The sequence below is a fragment of the Anopheles funestus genome, chromosome 3RL (assembly GCF_943734845.2).
Source record: "Anopheles funestus chromosome 3RL, idAnoFuneDA-416_04, whole genome shotgun sequence".
In the NCBI taxonomy this organism is placed as follows: Eukaryota; Metazoa; Arthropoda; class Insecta; order Diptera; family Culicidae; genus Anopheles; species Anopheles funestus.
In genome coordinates, this window is record NC_064599.1 from 82,944,135 (window position 1) to 82,962,323 (window position 18,189).

General features: G+C 37.2%; 1 protein-coding gene and 1 long non-coding RNA gene across 4 annotated transcripts in view; one reads left to right on the forward strand and one right to left on the reverse strand.

The window, feature by feature from the left end:
• LOC125767500 (phosphatase Herzog) overlaps window positions 1-18,189 on the reverse strand; it is a 60,656-nt gene that overhangs the window by 9,496 nt on the left and 32,971 nt on the right. The gene's annotated exons all lie outside the window — the stretch shown is intronic.
• Window positions 383-7,384, forward strand: LOC125767519 (uncharacterized). The gene is made up of 3 exons (XR_007418802.1): window positions 383-813; window positions 2,581-2,770; window positions 7,106-7,384. It is a non-coding gene; the product is annotated as an uncharacterized LOC125767519 (long non-coding RNA).

Sequence of the window (18,189 nt, forward strand, 5' to 3'; positions counted from 1 at the left end):
TTTTCAATTTTTTCAGATTTTTTACTCTTTTTTTAATTTTAAGCATTATTTGAGTGAAAAGAAACTCATTGCAACCAATTGGCATTAAAATAAATCAATTTAATTTTTTTTGCAAAATTTCTCAAAAAAATGGCAAGGGGTACCCCTTATGAAATTTTCGAGTTGAAAATTTTGAAAAAAAATTTTTTCTGATTTTTTATTATTTTTTGAATTTAAAGCACTATTTAAGTGAAAAGAAACCTATTGCAACAAAATTCGCATTAATATATACCACATTTTTCAATTCTGCTAAATTACTCAAAAATGAGGAAATTTTACATTTTCTCAAACAGGGTAAGGAACTTGGTTCCTCGAATAACTTCTGGCACAGACATCTGGGGGCATGGCCGTCGAAGAAGAAAATGTAGCCCTTGGTGTCATCTATCGACCACAGGTTAAAGATTGGCGATCTGTTGGATACCGACCGAGTTATAGGCAAAATTTGGTGCAAAAATGAGGAAAATTTTACATTTTCTCAAACAGGGTAAGGAACTTGGTTCCTCGAATAACTTCTGGCACAGATATCTGAGGGCAAGGCCGTCCAAGAAGAAAATGTAGCCACTGTTGCCATCTATCGACCACAGGTTAAAGATTGGTGATCCGTTGGATACCGACCGAGTTATAGGCAAAAGTTGGTGCAAAAATGAGGAAAATTTTACATTTTCTCAAACAGGGTAAGGAACTTGGTTCCTCGAATAACTTCTGGCACAGACATCTGAGGGCAAGGCCGTCCAAGAAGAAAATGTAGCCATTATTGCCATCTATCGACCACAGGTTAAAGATTGGCGATCCGTTGGATACCGACCGAGTTATAGGCAAAATTTGATGCAAAAATGAGTCTTACGAAATTTTCAAATTTTTATATTTTTTTCAATTTTTTCAGATTTTTTACTCTTTTTTTAATTTTAAGCATTATTTGAGTGAAAAGAAACTCATTGCAACCAATTGGCATTAAAATAAATCAATTTAATTTTTTTTGCAAAATTTCTCAAAAAAATGGCAAGGGGTACCCCTTATGAAATTTTCGAGTTGAAAATTTTGAAAAAAATTTTTTTCTGATTTTTTATTCTTTTTTGAATTTAAAGCACTATTTAAGTGAAAAGAAACTTATTGCAACAAAATTCGCATTAAAATATACCACATTTTTCAATTTTGCTAAATTACTCAAAAATGAGGAAATTTTACATTTTCTCAAACAGGGTAAGGAACTTGGTTCCTCGAATAACTTCTGGCACAGATATCTGAGGGCAAGGCCGTCCAAGAAGAAAATGTAGCCACTGTTGCCATCTATCGACCACAGGTTAAAGATTGGCGATCCGTTGGATACCGACCGAGTTATAAGCAAAATTTGGTGCAAAAATGAGTCTTACGAAATTTTCAAATTTTTATATTTTTTTCAATTTTTTCAGATTTTTTACTCTTTTTTTAATTTTAAGCATTATTTGAGTGAAAAGAAACTCATTGCAACCAATTGGCATTAAAATAAATCAATTTAAATTTTTTTACAAAATTTCTCAAAAAAATGGCAAGGGGTACCCCTTATGAAATTTTCGAGTTGAAAATTTTTTAAAATTTTTTTTCTGATTTTTTATTCTTTTTTGAATTTAAAGCACTATTTAAGTGAAAAGAAACTTATTGCAACAAAATTCGCATTAAAATATACCACATTTTTCAATTTTGCTAAATTACTCAAAAATGAAGAAATTTTACATTTTCTCAAACAGGGTAAGGAACTTGGTTCCTCGAATAACTTCTGGCACAGATATCTGAGGGCAAGGCCGTCCAAGAAGAAAATGTAGCCACTGTTGCCATCTATCGACCACAGGTTAAAGATTGGTGATCCGTTGGATACCGACCGAGTTATAGGCAAAAGTTGGTGCAAAAATGAGGAAAATTTTACATTTTCTCAAACAGGGTAAGGAACTTGGTTCCTCGAATAACTTCTGGCACAGACATCTGAGGGCAAGGCCGTCCAAGAAGAAAATGTAACCATTATTGCCATCTATCGACCACAGGTTAAAGATTGGCGATCCGTTGGATACCGACCGAGTTATAGGCAAAATTTGATGCAAAAATGAGTCTTACGAAATTTTCAAATTTTTATATTTTTTTCAATTTTTTCAGATTTTTTACTCTTTTTTTAATTTTAAGCATTATTTGAGTGAAAAGAAACTCATTGCAACCAATTGGCATTAAAATAAATCAATTTAATTTTTTTTGCAAAATTTCTCAAAAAAATGGCAAGGGGTACCCCTTATGAAATTTTCGAGTTGAAAATTTTGAAAAAAAATTTTTTCTGATTTTTTATTATTTTTTGAATTTAAAGCACTATTTAAGTGAAAAGAAACCTATTGCAACAAAATTCGCATTAATATATACCACATTTTTCAATTCTGCTAAATTACTCAAAAATGAGGAAATTTTACATTTTCTCAAACAGGGTAAGGAACTTGGTTCCTCGAATAACTTCTGGCACAGACATCTGGGGGCATGGCCGTCGAAGAAGAAAATGTAGCCCTTGGTGTCATCTATCGACCACAGGTTAAAGATTGGCGATCTGTTGGATACCGACCGAGTTATAGGCAAAATTTGGTGCAAAAATGAGGAAAATTTTACATTTTCTCAAACAGGGTAAGGAACTTGGTTCCTCGAATAACTTCTGGCACAGACATCTGAGGGCAAGGCCGTCCAAGAAGAAAATGTAGCCATTATTGCCATCTATCGACCACAGGTTAAAGATTGGTGATCCGTTGGATACCGACCGAGTTATAGGCAAAAGTTGGTGCAAAAATGAGGAAAATTTTACATTTTCTCAAACAGGGTAAGGAACTTGGTTCCTCGAATAACTTCTGGCACAGACATCTGAGGGCAAGGCCGTCCAAGAAGAAAATGTAGCCATTATTGCCATCTATCGACCACAGGTTAAAGATTGGCGATCCGTTGGATACCGACCGAGTTATAAGCAAAATTTGGTGCAAAAATGAGTCTTACGAAATTTTCAAATTTTTATATTTTTTTCAATTTTTTCAGATTTTTTACTCTTTTTTTAATTTTAAGCATTATTTGAGTGAAAAGAAACTCATTGCAACCAATTGGCATTAAAATAAATCAATTTAAATTTTTTTACAAAATTTCTCAAAAAAATGGCAAGGGGTACCCCTTATGAAATTTTCGAGTTGAAAATTTTTAAAAAAATTTTTTCTGATTTTTTATTCTTTTTTGAATTTAAAGCACTATTTAAGTGAAAAGAAACTTATTGCAACAAAATTCGCATTAAAATATACCACATTTTTCAATTTTGCTAAATTACTCAAAAATGAGGAAATTTTACATTTTCTCAAACAGGGTAAGGAACTTGGTTCCTCGAATAACTTCTGGCACAGATATCTGAGGGCAAGGCCGTCCAAGAAGAAAATGTAGCCACTGTTGCCATCTATCGACCACAGGTTAAAGATTGGTGATCCGTTGGATACCGACCGAGTTATAGGCAAAAGTTGGTGCAAAAATGAGGAAAATTTTACATTTTCTCAAACAGGGTAAGGAACTTGGTTCCTCGAATAACTTCTGGCACAGACAACTGAGGGCAAGGCCGTCCAAGAAGAAAATGTAGCCATTATTGCCATCTATCGACCACAGGTTAAAGATTGGCGATCCGTTGGATACCGACCGAGTTATAAGCAAAATTTGGTGCAAAAATGAGTCTTACGAAATTTTCAAATTTTTATATTTTTTTCAATTTTTTCAGATTTTTTACTCTTTTTTAAATTTTAAGCATTATTTGAGTGAAAAGAAACTCATTGCAACCAATTGGCATTAAAATAAATCAATTTAAATTTTTTTACAAAATTTCTCAAAAAAATGGCAAGGGGTACCCCTTATGAAATTTTCGAGTTGAAAATTTTTAAAATTTTTTTTTCTGATTTTTTATTATTTTTTGAATTTAAAGCACTATTTAAGTGAAAAGAAACTTATTGCAACAAAATTCGCATTAATATATACCACATTTTTCAATTCTGCTAAATTACTCAAAAATGAGGAAATTTTACATTTTCTCAAACAGGGTAAGGAACTTGGTTCCTCGAATAACTTCTGGCACAGACATCTGGGGGCATGGCCGTCGAAGAAGAAAATGTAGCCCTTGGTGTCATCTATCGACCACAGGTTAAAGATTGGCGATCTGTTGGATACCGACCGAGTTATAGGCAAAAGTTGGTGCAAAAATGAGGAAAATTTTACATTTTCTCAAACAGGGTAAGGAACTTGGTTCCTCGAATAACTTCTGGCACAGACATCTGAGGGCAAGGCCGTCCAAGAAGAAAATGTAGCCATTATTGCCATCTATCGACCACAGGTTAAAGATTGGCGATCCGTTGGATACCGACCGAGTTATAGGCAAAATTTGGTGCAAAAATGAGGAAAATTTTACATTTTCTCAAACAGGGTATGGAACTTGGTTCCTCGAATAACTTCTGGCACAGACATCTCAGAGCATGGTCGTCCAAGAAGAAAATGTAGCCATTGGTGTCATCTATCGACCACAAGTTACAGATCGGCGATCCGTTGGATACCGACCGAGTTATAGACAAAATTTGGTGCAAAAATGAGGAAAATTTTACATTTTCTCAAACAGGGTAAGGAACTTGGTTCCTCGAATAACTTCTGGCACAGATATCTGAGGGCAAGGCCGTCCAAGAAGAAAATGTAGCCACTGTTGCCATCTATCGACCACAGGTTAAAGATTGGCGATCCGTTGGATACCGACCGAGTTATAAGCAAAATTTGGTGCAAAAATGAGTCTTACGAAATTTTCAAATTTTTATATTTTTTTCAATTTTTTCAGATTTTTTACTCTTTTTTTAATTTTAAGCATTATTTGAGTGAAAAGAAACTCATTGCAACCAATTGGCATTAAAATAAATCAATTTAATTTTTTTTACAAAATTTCTCAAAAAAATGGCAAGGGGTACCCCTTATGAAATTTTCGAGTTGAAAATTTTTAAAATTTTTTTTTCTGATTTTTTATTCTTTTTTGAATTTAAAGCACTATTTAAGTGAAAAGAAACTTATTGCAACAAAATTCGCATTAAAATATACCACATTTTTCAATTTTGCTAAATTACTCAAAAATGAGGAAATTTTACATTTTCTCAAACAGGGTAAGGAACTTGGTTCCTCGAATAACTTCTGGCACAGATATCTGAGGGCAAGGCCGTCCAAGAAGAAAATGTAGCCCTTGGTGTCATCTATCGACCACAGGTTAAAGATTGGCGATCTGTTGGATACCGACCGAGTTATAGGCAAAAGTTGGTGCAAAAATGAGGAAAATTTTACATTTTCTCAAACAGGGTAAGGAACTTGGTTCCTCGAATAACTTCTGGCACAGACATCTGAGGGCAAGGCCGTCCAAGAAGAAAATGTAGCCATTATTGCCATCTATCGACCACAGGTTAAAGATTGGCGATCCGTTGGATACCGACCGAGTTATAGGCAAAATTTGATGCAAAAATGAGTCTTACGAAATTTTCAAATTTTTATATTTTTTTCAATTTTTTCAGATTTTTTACTCTTTTTTTAATTTTAAGCATTATTTGAGTGAAAAGAAACTCATTGCAACCAATTGGCATTAAAATAAATCAATTTAAATTTTTTTACAAAATTTCTCAAAAAAATGGCAAGGGGTACCCCTTATGAAATTTTCGAGTTGAAAATTTTTAAAAAAATTTTTTCTGATTTTTTATTCTTTTTTGAATTTAAAGCACTATTTAAGTGAAAAGAAACTTATTGCAACAAAATTCGCATTAAAATATACCACATTTTTCAATTTTGCTAAATTACTCAAAAATGAGGAAATTTTACATTTTCTCAAACAGGGTAAGGAACTTGGTTCCTCGAATAACTTCTGGCACAGATATCTGAGGGCAAGGCCGTCCAAGAAGAAAATGTAGCCACTGTTGCCATCTATCGACCACAGGTTAAAGATTGGTGATCCGTTGGATACCGACCGAGTTATAGGCAAAAGTTGGTGCAAAAATGAGGAAAATTTTACATTTTCTCAAACAGGGTAAGGAACTTGGTTCCTCGAATAACTTCTGGCACAGACATCTGAGGGCAAGGCCGTCCAAGAAGAAAATGTAGCCATTATTGCCATCTATCGACCACAGGTTAAAGATTGGTGATCCGTTGGATACCGACCGAGTTATAGGCAAAAGTTGGTGCAAAAATGAGGAAAATTTTACATTTTCTCAAACAGGGTAAGGAACTTGGTTCCTCGAATAACTTCTGGCACAGACATCTGAGGGCAAGGCCGTCCAAGAAGAAAATGTAGCCATTATTGCCATCTATCGACCACAGGTTAAAGATTGGCGATCCGTTGGATACCGACCGAGTTATAAGCAAAATTTGGTGCAAAAATGAGTCTTACGAAATTTTCAAATTTTTATATTTTTTTCAATTTTTTCAGATTTTTTACTCTTTTTTTAATTTTAAGCATTATTTGAGTGAAAAGAAACTCATTGCAACCAATTGGCATTAAAATAAATCAATTTAAATTTTTTTACAAAATTTCTCAAAAAAATGGCAAGGGGTACCCCTTATGAAATTTTCGAGTTGAAAATTTTTAAAAAAATTTTTTCTGATTTTTTATTCTTTTTTGAATTTAAAGCACTATTTAAGTGAAAAGAAACTTATTGCAACAAAATTCGCATTAAAATATACCACATTTTTCAATTTTGCTAAATTACTCAAAAATGAGGAAATTTTACATTTTCTCAAACAGGGTAAGGAACTTGGTTCCTCGAATAACTTCTGGCACAGATATCTGAGGGCAAGGCCGTCCAAGAAGAAAATGTAGCCACTGTTGCCATCTATCGACCACAGGTTAAAGATTGGTGATCCGTTGGATACCGACCGAGTTATAGGCAAAAGTTGGTGCAAAAATGAGGAAAATTTTACATTTTCTCAAACAGGGTAAGGAACTTGGTTCCTCGAATAACTTCTGGCACAGACAACTGAGGGCAAGGCCGTCCAAGAAGAAAATGTAGCCATTATTGCCATCTATCGACCACAGGTTAAAGATTGGCGATCCGTTGGATACCGACCGAGTTATAAGCAAAATTTGGTGCAAAAATGAGTCTTACGAAATTTTCAAATTTTTATATTTTTTTCAATTTTTTCAGATTTTTTACTCTTTTTTAAATTTTAAGCATTATTTGAGTGAAAAGAAACTCATTGCAACCAATTGGCATTAAAATAAATCAATTTAAATTTTTTTACAAAATTTCTCAAAAAAATGGCAAGGGGTACCCCTTATGAAATTTTCGAGTTGAAAATTTTTAAAATTTTTTTTTCTGATTTTTTATTATTTTTTGAATTTAAAGCACTATTTAAGTGAAAAGAAACTTATTGCAACAAAATTCGCATTAATATATACCACATTTTTCAATTCTGCTAAATTACTCAAAAATGAGGAAATTTTACATTTTCTCAAACAGGGTAAGGAACTTGGTTCCTCGAATAACTTCTGGCACAGACATCTGGGGGCATGGCCGTCGAAGAAGAAAATGTAGCCCTTGGTGTCATCTATCGACCACAGGTTAAAGATTGGCGATCTGTTGGATACCGACCGAGTTATAGGCAAAAGTTGGTGCAAAAATGAGGAAAATTTTACATTTTCTCAAACAGGGTAAGGAACTTGGTTCCTCGAATAACTTCTGGCACAGACATCTGAGGGCAAGGCCGTCCAAGAAGAAAATGTAGCCATTATTGCCATCTATCGACCACAGGTTAAAGATTGGCGATCCGTTGGATACCGACCGAGTTATAGGCAAAATTTGGTGCAAAAATGAGGAAAATTTTACATTTTCTCAAACAGGGTATGGAACTTGGTTCCTCGAATAACTTCTGGCACAGACATCTCAGAGCATGGTCGTCCAAGAAGAAAATGTAGCCATTGGTGTCATCTATCGACCACAAGTTACAGATCGGCGATCCGTTGGATACCGACCGAGTTATAGACAAAATTTGGTGCAAAAATGAGGAAAATTTTACATTTTCTCAAACAGGGTAAGGAACTTGGTTCCTCGAATAACTTCTGGCACAGATATCTGAGGGCAAGGCCGTCCAAGAAGAAAATGTAGCCACTGTTGCCATCTATCGACCACAGGTTAAAGATTGGCGATCCGTTGGATACCGACCGAGTTATAAGCAAAATTTGGTGCAAAAATGAGTCTTACGAAATTTTCAAATTTTTATATTTTTTTCAATTTTTTCAGATTTTTTACTCTTTTTTTAATTTTAAGCATTATTTGAGTGAAAAGAAACTCATTGCAACCAATTGGCATTAAAATAAATCAATTTAATTTTTTTTACAAAATTTCTCAAAAAAATGGCAAGGGGTACCCCTTATGAAATTTTCGAGTTGAAAATTTTTAAAATTTTTTTTTCTGATTTTTTATTCTTTTTTGAATTTAAAGCACTATTTAAGTGAAAAGAAACTTATTGCAACAAAATTCGCATTAAAATATACCACATTTTTCAATTTTGCTAAATTACTCAAAAATGAGGAAATTTTACATTTTCTCAAACAGGGTAAGGAACTTGGTTCCTCGAATAACTTCTGGCACAGATATCTGAGGGCAAGGCCGTCCAAGAAGAAAATGTAGCCCTTGGTGTCATCTATCGACCACAGGTTAAAGATTGGCGATCTGTTGGATACCGACCGAGTTATAGGCAAAAGTTGGTGCAAAAATGAGGAAAATTTTACATTTTCTCAAACAGGGTAAGGAACTTGGTTCCTCGAATAACTTCTGGCACAGACATCTGAGGGCAAGGCCGTCCAAGAAGAAAATGTAGCCATTATTGCCATCTATCGACCACAGGTTAAAGATTGGCGATCCGTTGGATACCGACCGAGTTATAGGCAAAATTTGATGCAAAAATGAGTCTTACGAAATTTTCAAATTTTTATATTTTTTTCAATTTTTTCAGATTTTTTACTCTTTTTTTAATTTTAAGCATTATTTGAGTGAAAAGAAACTCATTGCAACCAATTGGCATTAAAATAAATCAATTTAATTTTTTTTACAAAATTTCTCAAAAAAATGGCAAGGGGTACCCCTTATGAAATTTTCGAGTTGAAAATTTTTAAAAAAATTTTTTCTGATTTTTTATTATTTTTTGAATTTAAAGCACTATTTAAGTGAAAAGAAACTTATTGCAACAAAATTCGCATTAATATATACCACATTTTTCAATTCTGCTAAATTACTCAAAAATGAGGAAATTTTACATTTTCTCAAACAGGGTAAGGAACTTGGTTCCTCGAATAACTTCTGGCACAGACATCTGGGGGCATGGCCGTCGAAGAAGAAAATGTAGCCCTTGGTGTCATCTATCGACCACAGGTTAAAGATTGGCGATCTGTTGGATACCGACCGAGTTATAGGCAAAAGTTGGTGCAAAAATGAGGAAAATTTTACATTTTCTCAAACAGGGTAAGGAACTTGGTTCCTCGAATAACTTCTGGCACAGACATCTGAGGGCAAGGCCGTCCAAGAAGAAAATGTAGCCATTATTGCCATCTATCGACCACAGATTGGCGATCCGTTGGATACCGACCGAGTTATAGGCAAAATTTGGTGCAAAAATGAGGAAAATTTTACATTTTCTCAAACAGGGTATGGAACTTGGTTCCTCGAATAACTTCTGGCACAGACATCTCAGAGCATGGTCGTCCAAGAAGAAAATGTAGCCATTGGTGTCATCTATCGACCACAAGTTACAGATCGGCGATCCGTTGGATACCGACCGAGTTATAGACAAAATTTGGTGCAAAAATGAGGAAAATTTTACATTTTCTCAAACAGGGTAAGGAACTTGGTTCCTCGAATAACTTCTGGCACAGATATCTGAGGGCAAGGCCGTCCAAGAAGAAAATGTAGCCACTGTTGCCATCTATCGACCACAGGTTAAAGATTGGCGATCCGTTGGATACCGACCGAGTTATAAGCAAAATTTGGTGCAAAAATGAGTCTTACGAAATTTTCAAATTTTTATATTTTTTTCAATTTTTTCAGATTTTTTACTCTTTTTTTAATTTTAAGCATTATTTGAGTGAAAAGAAACTCATTGCAACCAATTGGCATTAAAATAAATCAATTTAATTTTTTTTACAAAATTTCTCAAAAAAATGGCAAGGGGTACCCCTTATGAAATTTTCGAGTTGAAAATTTTTAAAATTTTTTTTTCTGATTTTTTATTCTTTTTTGAATTTAAAGCACTATTTAAGTGAAAAGAAACTTATTGCAACAAAATTCGCATTAAAATATACCACATTTTTCAATTTTGCTAAATTACTCAAAAATGAGGAAATTTTACATTTTCTCAAACAGGGTAAGGAACTTGGTTCCTCGAATAACTTCTGGCACAGATATCTGAGGGCAAGGCCGTCCAAGAAGAAAATGTAGCCCTTGGTGTCATCTATCGACCACAGGTTAAAGATTGGCGATCTGTTGGATACCGACCGAGTTATAGGCAAAAGTTGGTGCAAAAATGAGGAAAATTTTACATTTTCTCAAACAGGGTAAGGAACTTGGTTCCTCGAATAACTTCTGGCACAGACATCTGAGGGCAAGGCCGTCCAAGAAGAAAATGTAGCCATTATTGCCATCTATCGACCACAGGTTAAAGATTGGCGATCCGTTGGATACCGACCGAGTTATAGGCAAAATTTGATGCAAAAATGAGTCTTACGAAATTTTCAAATTTTTATATTTTTTTCAATTTTTTCAGATTTTTTACTCTTTTTTTAATTTTAAGCATTATTTGAGTGAAAAGAAACTCATTGCAACCAATTGGCATTAAAATAAATCAATTTAATTTTTTTTACAAAATTTCTCAAAAAAATGGCAAGGGGTACCCCTTATGAAATTTTCGAGTTGAAAATTTTTAAAATTTTTTTTTCTGATTTTTTATTCTTTTTTGAATTTAAAGCACTATTTAAGTGAAAAGAAACTTATTGCAACAAAATTCGCATTAAAATATACCACATTTTTCAATTCTGCTAAATTACTCAAAAATGAGGAAATTTTACATTTTCTCAAACAGGGTAAGGAACTTGGTTCCTCGAATAACTTCTGGCACAGACATCTGGGGGCATGGCCGTCGAAGAAGAAAATGTAGCCCTTGGTGTCATCTATCGACCACAGGTTAAAGATTGGCGATCTGTTGGATACCGACCGAGTTATAGGCAAAAGTTGGTGCAAAAATGAGAAAATTTTACATTTTCTCAAACAGGGTAACGAACTTGGTTCCTCGAATAACTTCTGGCACAGACATCTGAGGGCAAGGCCGTCCAAGAAGAAAATGTAGCCATTATTGCCATCTATCGACCACAGGTTAAAGATTGGCGATCCGTTGGATACCGACCGAGTTATAGGCAAAATTTGGTGCAAAAATGAGGAAAATTTTACATTTTCTCAAACAGGGTATGGAACTTGGTTCCTCGAATAACTTCTGGCACAGACATCTCAGAGCATGGTCGTCCAAGAAGAAAATGTAGCCATTGGTGTCATCTATCGACCACAAGTTACAGATCGGCGATCCGTTGGATACCGACCGAGTTATAGACAAAATTTGGTGCAAAAATGAGGAAAATTTTACATTTTCTCAAACAGGGTAAGGAACTTGGTTCCTCGAATAACTTCTGGCACAGACATCTGAAGGCATGGCCGTCCAAGAAAATAATGTCGCCATTGGTGCCAACTATCAACCACAGGTTAAAGATTGGATATCCGTTGGATACCGACCGAGTTATAGCCAAAACTTGGTGCAAAAATGAGCCTTAGTAGATTGGCAAATTTATAGATTTTTTCAATTTTTTTATTGTTTTTTTTTATCTTTTTTTAATTTAAAGCATTATTTGAGTGAAAAGAAACTTATTACAACAATTTCGCATTAAAATATAACAAATTTTTAAATTTCGTTAAATTGCTCAAAAAAAATGGCAAGGGGTACCCCTTATGAAATTTTCGAGCTGAAATTTTTTTTAATTTTTTTTGTTATTTTTTATTCTTTTTTTAATTTAAAGCATTATTTGAGTGAAAAAAAAAACTTATTTCAATCTATTCGCATTAAATTAAATCAATTTAAAAATTTTTGCAAAATTTCCCAAAAAAAAAAGAGCTAGGAAACTTTTTCCTGGGAGCGCATCGCACAATCGCTCCTGTGTGCAGCGCTCCTTGTGGTGCGAAAATTTGCTCCCGGGGAGCGCATCGCGCAATCGCTCCTGTGTGTAGCGCTCCGTACGGAGCTACCCCTTTTTCGCGTGGGCTGTGCGGGAGCGCGCACAATAAGATGAGCGGAGCAATTGAGGTACCTCTTTCGCTCTTGACCCAACACTAAGTACGAGCACTACCGCGTTTCCATTCGTATGGAGAGCTTTTGTGATTCTGAAGCAGTTGATTGATTCGCTGCCTGTATTCATACACGGTAAAACGAATAGCAACGCTAATGAGCAGTTTATATTGAGTTTCTAACTACGGCTAGCTGCTGATTGGATGTAAATGCAGAAGCCCACTTGCAAGGAAGGAATTATCCTGTCGACCTTCTTCTGAGAATAAGGGATAAAAAAAACACAACCTAATAAGGGTGCGCCTTTTCATTCGCCGAATCAAAAAATCGTGGAAAACTTTCGACATTAAACCCAAACATTGCAAAGATCCGCAATTACATACCCGGGAAGCTGACTCGTTTCCCGGAAAATGGTAGTTGACGACGGATGGTTTGTCATTTAGTTTCGGAATTGCGAATATTTATACCCTCTACTACCTTCTTACTCTGCCTGCAACTACCCATTTCCATTCCATCCCATTTGATGGCAATTTGACTCTCAGTTTACTGTATGGTAGTGGCGAAGCAAATCTCGAGATCTAATGAACCTTCCTCTAAAGAGCACCGGCTTCAATTCACTTCCTCGGGTAGAGAAGAAATTACAAGAACCCAGCAACAGAGCAACCGCTCCGGCAAGGAATATCACTACGTTCGTCCTTCAGGTGCGTTCCCCCCTTTTTTCTTATCCTCTCTAGCCCTGGGAAGACAGACAAGAAAAGAAACCCGCCAGGCAGAGATGGGCTGCCCCATCCAGAAGTTCATTAAATGGATGGCCTGGATTTACATGCATTATTTCAACGCTCACCTTTCTGCTTCGGTTGGGCCATGTAATGAAACTTGGACAGTGGAATAAGATTCAGCAGTTCGATATAGGTTGCTGATGGCATAAGGAAAGGCAAAGGATAGTGGAGTACAAAAGGGAACCAAAAAAAGAATGCAATCAATCTACTGACAAATTAATCTTGACTGCTTCTGGCGCTTGAAATAAAAAACAAAGAAACTGGGACCAGGAGTTTTTTTGCAAAGGCGCTTCAGGAGATAGCTGTAGTTCATAATACACAAAACATATTTCCAGTATTACAAACACTGTAAAAATGTGTCAAAAACCTGTTGCAAAAGGATCCTCCGTAATAGGATACTCGGACAAAAACAGAGAACGTGCCTTTGAGCTTAAACAAATGATTGACACGGGTTCAACGATATCATCTCAAGAGGAGTTCGAATACATCCTGCCTTTTTTTAATGTTGTTTTCCATTGTCTTAAAGATACTAAGCACTAATGCTGTCTGTTTTTATTCCTTCATTCAATGCCTACCCGTATTCTAAGCTCGGTCAAGCAAGTTCATCGGCAGGGGCGGAAAATCGGTAGTTAAGAGAAAGCGAATACTGTAATCGAGACTAAACAACATCAGTCAGGCGGAATGGGATGATAGGACCATCAAAATTAAATTTCAAGAATTGTTTTGCACATAGCCATACCATCATTATTTCTCGTAACTAGGCTTACGCCTACATCCACGACAAATTGCATAACCGACAAACAACAACTTAAAGCTAGAGGCAATTTAACGCTCTCTCATTAAATATTTGGCAAGCTTTCGGTGTGAGTCCTTCTCGCGCTGGTCCATATAGAAAACTACATTCCCAACACTGACTTTCCGTTCAGTGACCTTTCCGGTTTGTGACAAAAGTACCTTTTGGCACTTCGCCCTAATTTGGCCCTTTACTCTTTTCATAAAGTTTGCCAGGCTGGGAATTTGCTGACAAGTAGAACGAACGACATGTTGGAACGCTGCCACATACACATGATTACTCTCATATACGAAATCATTCAAAGGACAATTGTGGATTCATTGTAATCCTCACTGTGGCAGGAAGAAAACAAACACACTGCACAAAAATGCAACAACAAGGAATTGAACAAAGGAATTTCTTCCTTCTCACAAAGATGATGTGGGAAATGAAAGAACGCGGAACTCAACAAAAGCGCACGCAGACATTTCAAAATTAAGTATAAATGGGAAAGGAAAGAAAGAAAGCTTTTGCCCCTTATTTACAACTACTCCACAACGTTCTGCTGGCAAATTGCTTCATATACTCGTTGTCCTCTTTTCGCTCCGATGAAGATTCGTTTTACCAACAAAGTTTTGCTCTCTCTACCTCCATTACCTCCATTTTACAACCGTTTGCTGTGGCGTTTTGTGTTGTGGTTCTAATGTGGCACAACTTCACGACCCTTTTTCTGTTCTCCACAGCACGCAGCGCCTGCAACGGTGAAATACATGCAGAATTTCCGTGCTCCTTTATCATCTCAGAGTAAGGTCAAAGACCGAGGAAATGTACGACATTCGACGACATAACGCTTCCCTACACTCAACCAAGCGGGACACCCTTAATTCGATAACGAGAGCATAAAGTTCGAGATCCTAATTACCGTCGGAGTGCTGATGCTTTTCCAATCGGATGCTTTGGCAGCGTATCAAAAATTAACATCAGTTTTGCAACAAAGTCTTTCGTGGACCAACGATATATGTATATTCATCGAGAACTTCCACAGCTTGACGACAGCATTGATAACAGGCAAATACATCATCATTAAAATTTCAAACCCTTCGCAAAGCACTAACAAAAGAGTAAGAGCGTTACCTTAAGCTGATTGATTGACTAAGCCGTTAGTGAATCTAACACGAATACAGCTTCCTCTCCTTAAGGTACCGGACATGTGATCCATTTTTTCTGTAGGTCACTATGTCATCGAAGAACCGGATGTTGGAGACGTGGTAAATAGAAAGATCACAAAGCTTTTTATTCTTCCGTTCAACGTCAACTTCTAGGTGGCAAGTTGACAGAACAATACATCCGCTATAGATCAGAAACAACCCCCAAATACAAACTCCCTCGGGTGAAGAAGAGTTTTGTCATCATTTCCTTCTTCACTAATATCGGGGTAGAGTATTCCACACAGTAACGTTCGCAAACGCAAACACGTTTTATGAGCTCACGGCTTTGTTGCGAAGCGCCGTCTATGTTGGAAAAGGAAGTGTCCCTAGTTACGCCATCCGTCAGAACATTAAATCAAACACACGCATACATGTATACACGCTTGGAGCTATACACCACGAAATGGCCATTCAACAATATCCTTCACAAGTTGTTCCTTCTTCCTGAAAGGTGGAAAATGGTGGCGAATGTGCCTAACGAAATGAGACCGTCGTCCTATTTCACGACGTCCTGTGTTATGTTGCTCGAGGTGTGCAGGAATTTTTCATTAGTTCGCTACTACTGTTCCCCATTGCCACTTTTTCCCACCTCGAAAGGAATACTGCTTCACTTAGTCCATTAATTTTGGACATTAAAATCCATAACCACAGCACACAGCAGTGTACGACGTTACGGTACAAGCAACGCGTCACTCACACCGAGACTCGATACGCCATTGCACGGTGGCTAGTGTACAAGGACACTTGGCCGAGCGCTTAACTCGACGGGGGATCTCCGCCTGGAGAAATTCTTATACCACTCTTCCAAACTATTGCCCCACGTGGCGACACTAGGCGCTCGACGGCGGCTGCTCTAATGGTGGCCATTAATTATCACGACAGACCGCCAAAACCTCAACAACACACCCTTCCCCTTCGCCCGTTCGCCGGAGTCCGTACGCCGGAACTACTTCCGGACGTTATTTTTAGACCACCACTAGCCCCAATTGGCGTCACATCAATGTCCACGCTATGTCCAAGGGAGAGCTTGCGATATTGATGATTCGTCATTTCGTCACTGTGTGACATTCTGTAGGTCGTCGGGTGTGGTTAGTTTAGCAAACGATGACGAAACGTGCACATACGATGTGATTCCACACCATGTTCCAAGCTACACCTCCTCGTGCTGATTGACGCCTCGTCAATCTCCGTCGTAGTCAAATCCGTCACAAACGAGGACCAATCCCAACCGACCGGTGTTGTGGTGAGGTGATGACGTATAAAAGCATTTTTCCTGTATCGCTTTAAGAACACCAGCAGCAAAACACGCAATCATATAAGCATTTTTTTTACCACAACGCATCTACCACATCCGGATTCCGGCACCATCAATCCGGCTAGACACTATTGTACGGGGAGTGAGAACGACAGGATATCCGCTTTTCGCCTTTTGGTGCGTGGTGTTGTCGAAGAATGACAAATTATCAGCAGAAGGATGAGGCTTCTTTGCCTGGTGTAATGGCGTCATATATTGTTGGTACGTTCGTGACGCAGTTTTATACAAAATCGATACTAAGACAAGCTATTCCGATCGAACATAAAAAACACACTAACCAAGGATGAATGTTTTTGGAAGAATTCACCAAACGGCCACCAAAAAGGACACACAGCGCTCCAGTGCAAAAATAAACCAAAGCGCCACAACTTAATTGGACATTATTAACTTTCTTCCACTAATTGATTTCGCTAGGCGAGCGCGATGCAAGTTAGCACCACATTATTCTAAACGTAAACGTGTCTCTTTGCTTGCTTTCGCTGCCCATTTGCTTACTCTTCGGGTGTCCCCATAACCGGGTGATAACGAGACACCCATTTACCATCGTCCGTCACCTTTTTCTTTTGTCTTCGTTGCATGCGAAGAGTTGGAAGGGGCAGACATGCTAAACTAACTAATCGAGACGACCTTACCCTTGGCCCTTCGTTCACCTGCTAGCGTCGTATGTTTATTGTTTTCTTTGCAAAAAGTGGTCACCAAGATACACACAGCTCGCTCGCAATTAATTATCATCAAATTAGTCCCATCCCTGTGTGTCCCCATTTGCTAATGTTGCCTTATCGGAGGGAGGTCTTGCGTGTACGTGCGTGTGCGTTTGGTTTACCAACACAAAGCTGTTACCAAAGGGTGGGGGGTGGGAGTTCCGAAGACATTATGCGTTTTGCTCCCTAAAATCAGTCAAGTAGAGTGAAGTAGAATCTGAATTACATTTCTAACAACCGTTCGGGAAACTCGTGAACCGATACCACGCACTGTACTGGGATAGAAAAATTAGCCAGGAAGCTTTTCCAACAGAAATTGTTTTTCGTGGAGCTTATAGGCGTAAAGGACGATCGACACGTCTTAAGGGAATTTGTTCCACAAAGTGTTTACGCGTACATTCCTAGAATTCCAGTCCTGATCTGCCACGTGCTTCACAGGTGGCGGGTGGGGGGTTTGGCTGTTCCGGTTTTCACCGCTCGCCACTGAATGGCACGATATGAAAATGAGTACACTCCTTGCCTTAATGACCGCAGCAGCTTGTGTCTCGCCAACGCAAAAGCATGTAGGATATAATTTATGAAAATTTTATTCATTAGCTTGCATACTGGCACCCAGGCAAAAGATCGGATAGCAAAAATAACGTACTGCTGGCGCTTCTCGTAAATGCTAATAAAATGCAAACAAATATAACCAAAGCAGCACGAAAAGCAATCAGTTTTACCGCACTTTTCTTTGGATTTATTTTCCACTAACCAAGCAACTGCCATCCAACGGATTCTTATAATATACAAAAACGCAGTTATAAAACACGTCCGTCCAATGCAAATTTTTGATAGTGCAATTCAATTACGTTGCCAGAAGAGATGGATGGATTCGCTATATATTTATGTGTGCCCCTGTCAGAAATAACTGATTGATAAAACGAACTAATTTATAGATTACACTATGCGAAGAAACATTATGCTCACTGCAGTCGTTTGAGATATCTAAGTTTTTACTATTCCGATGACTGGGTTTAGAGTGGTT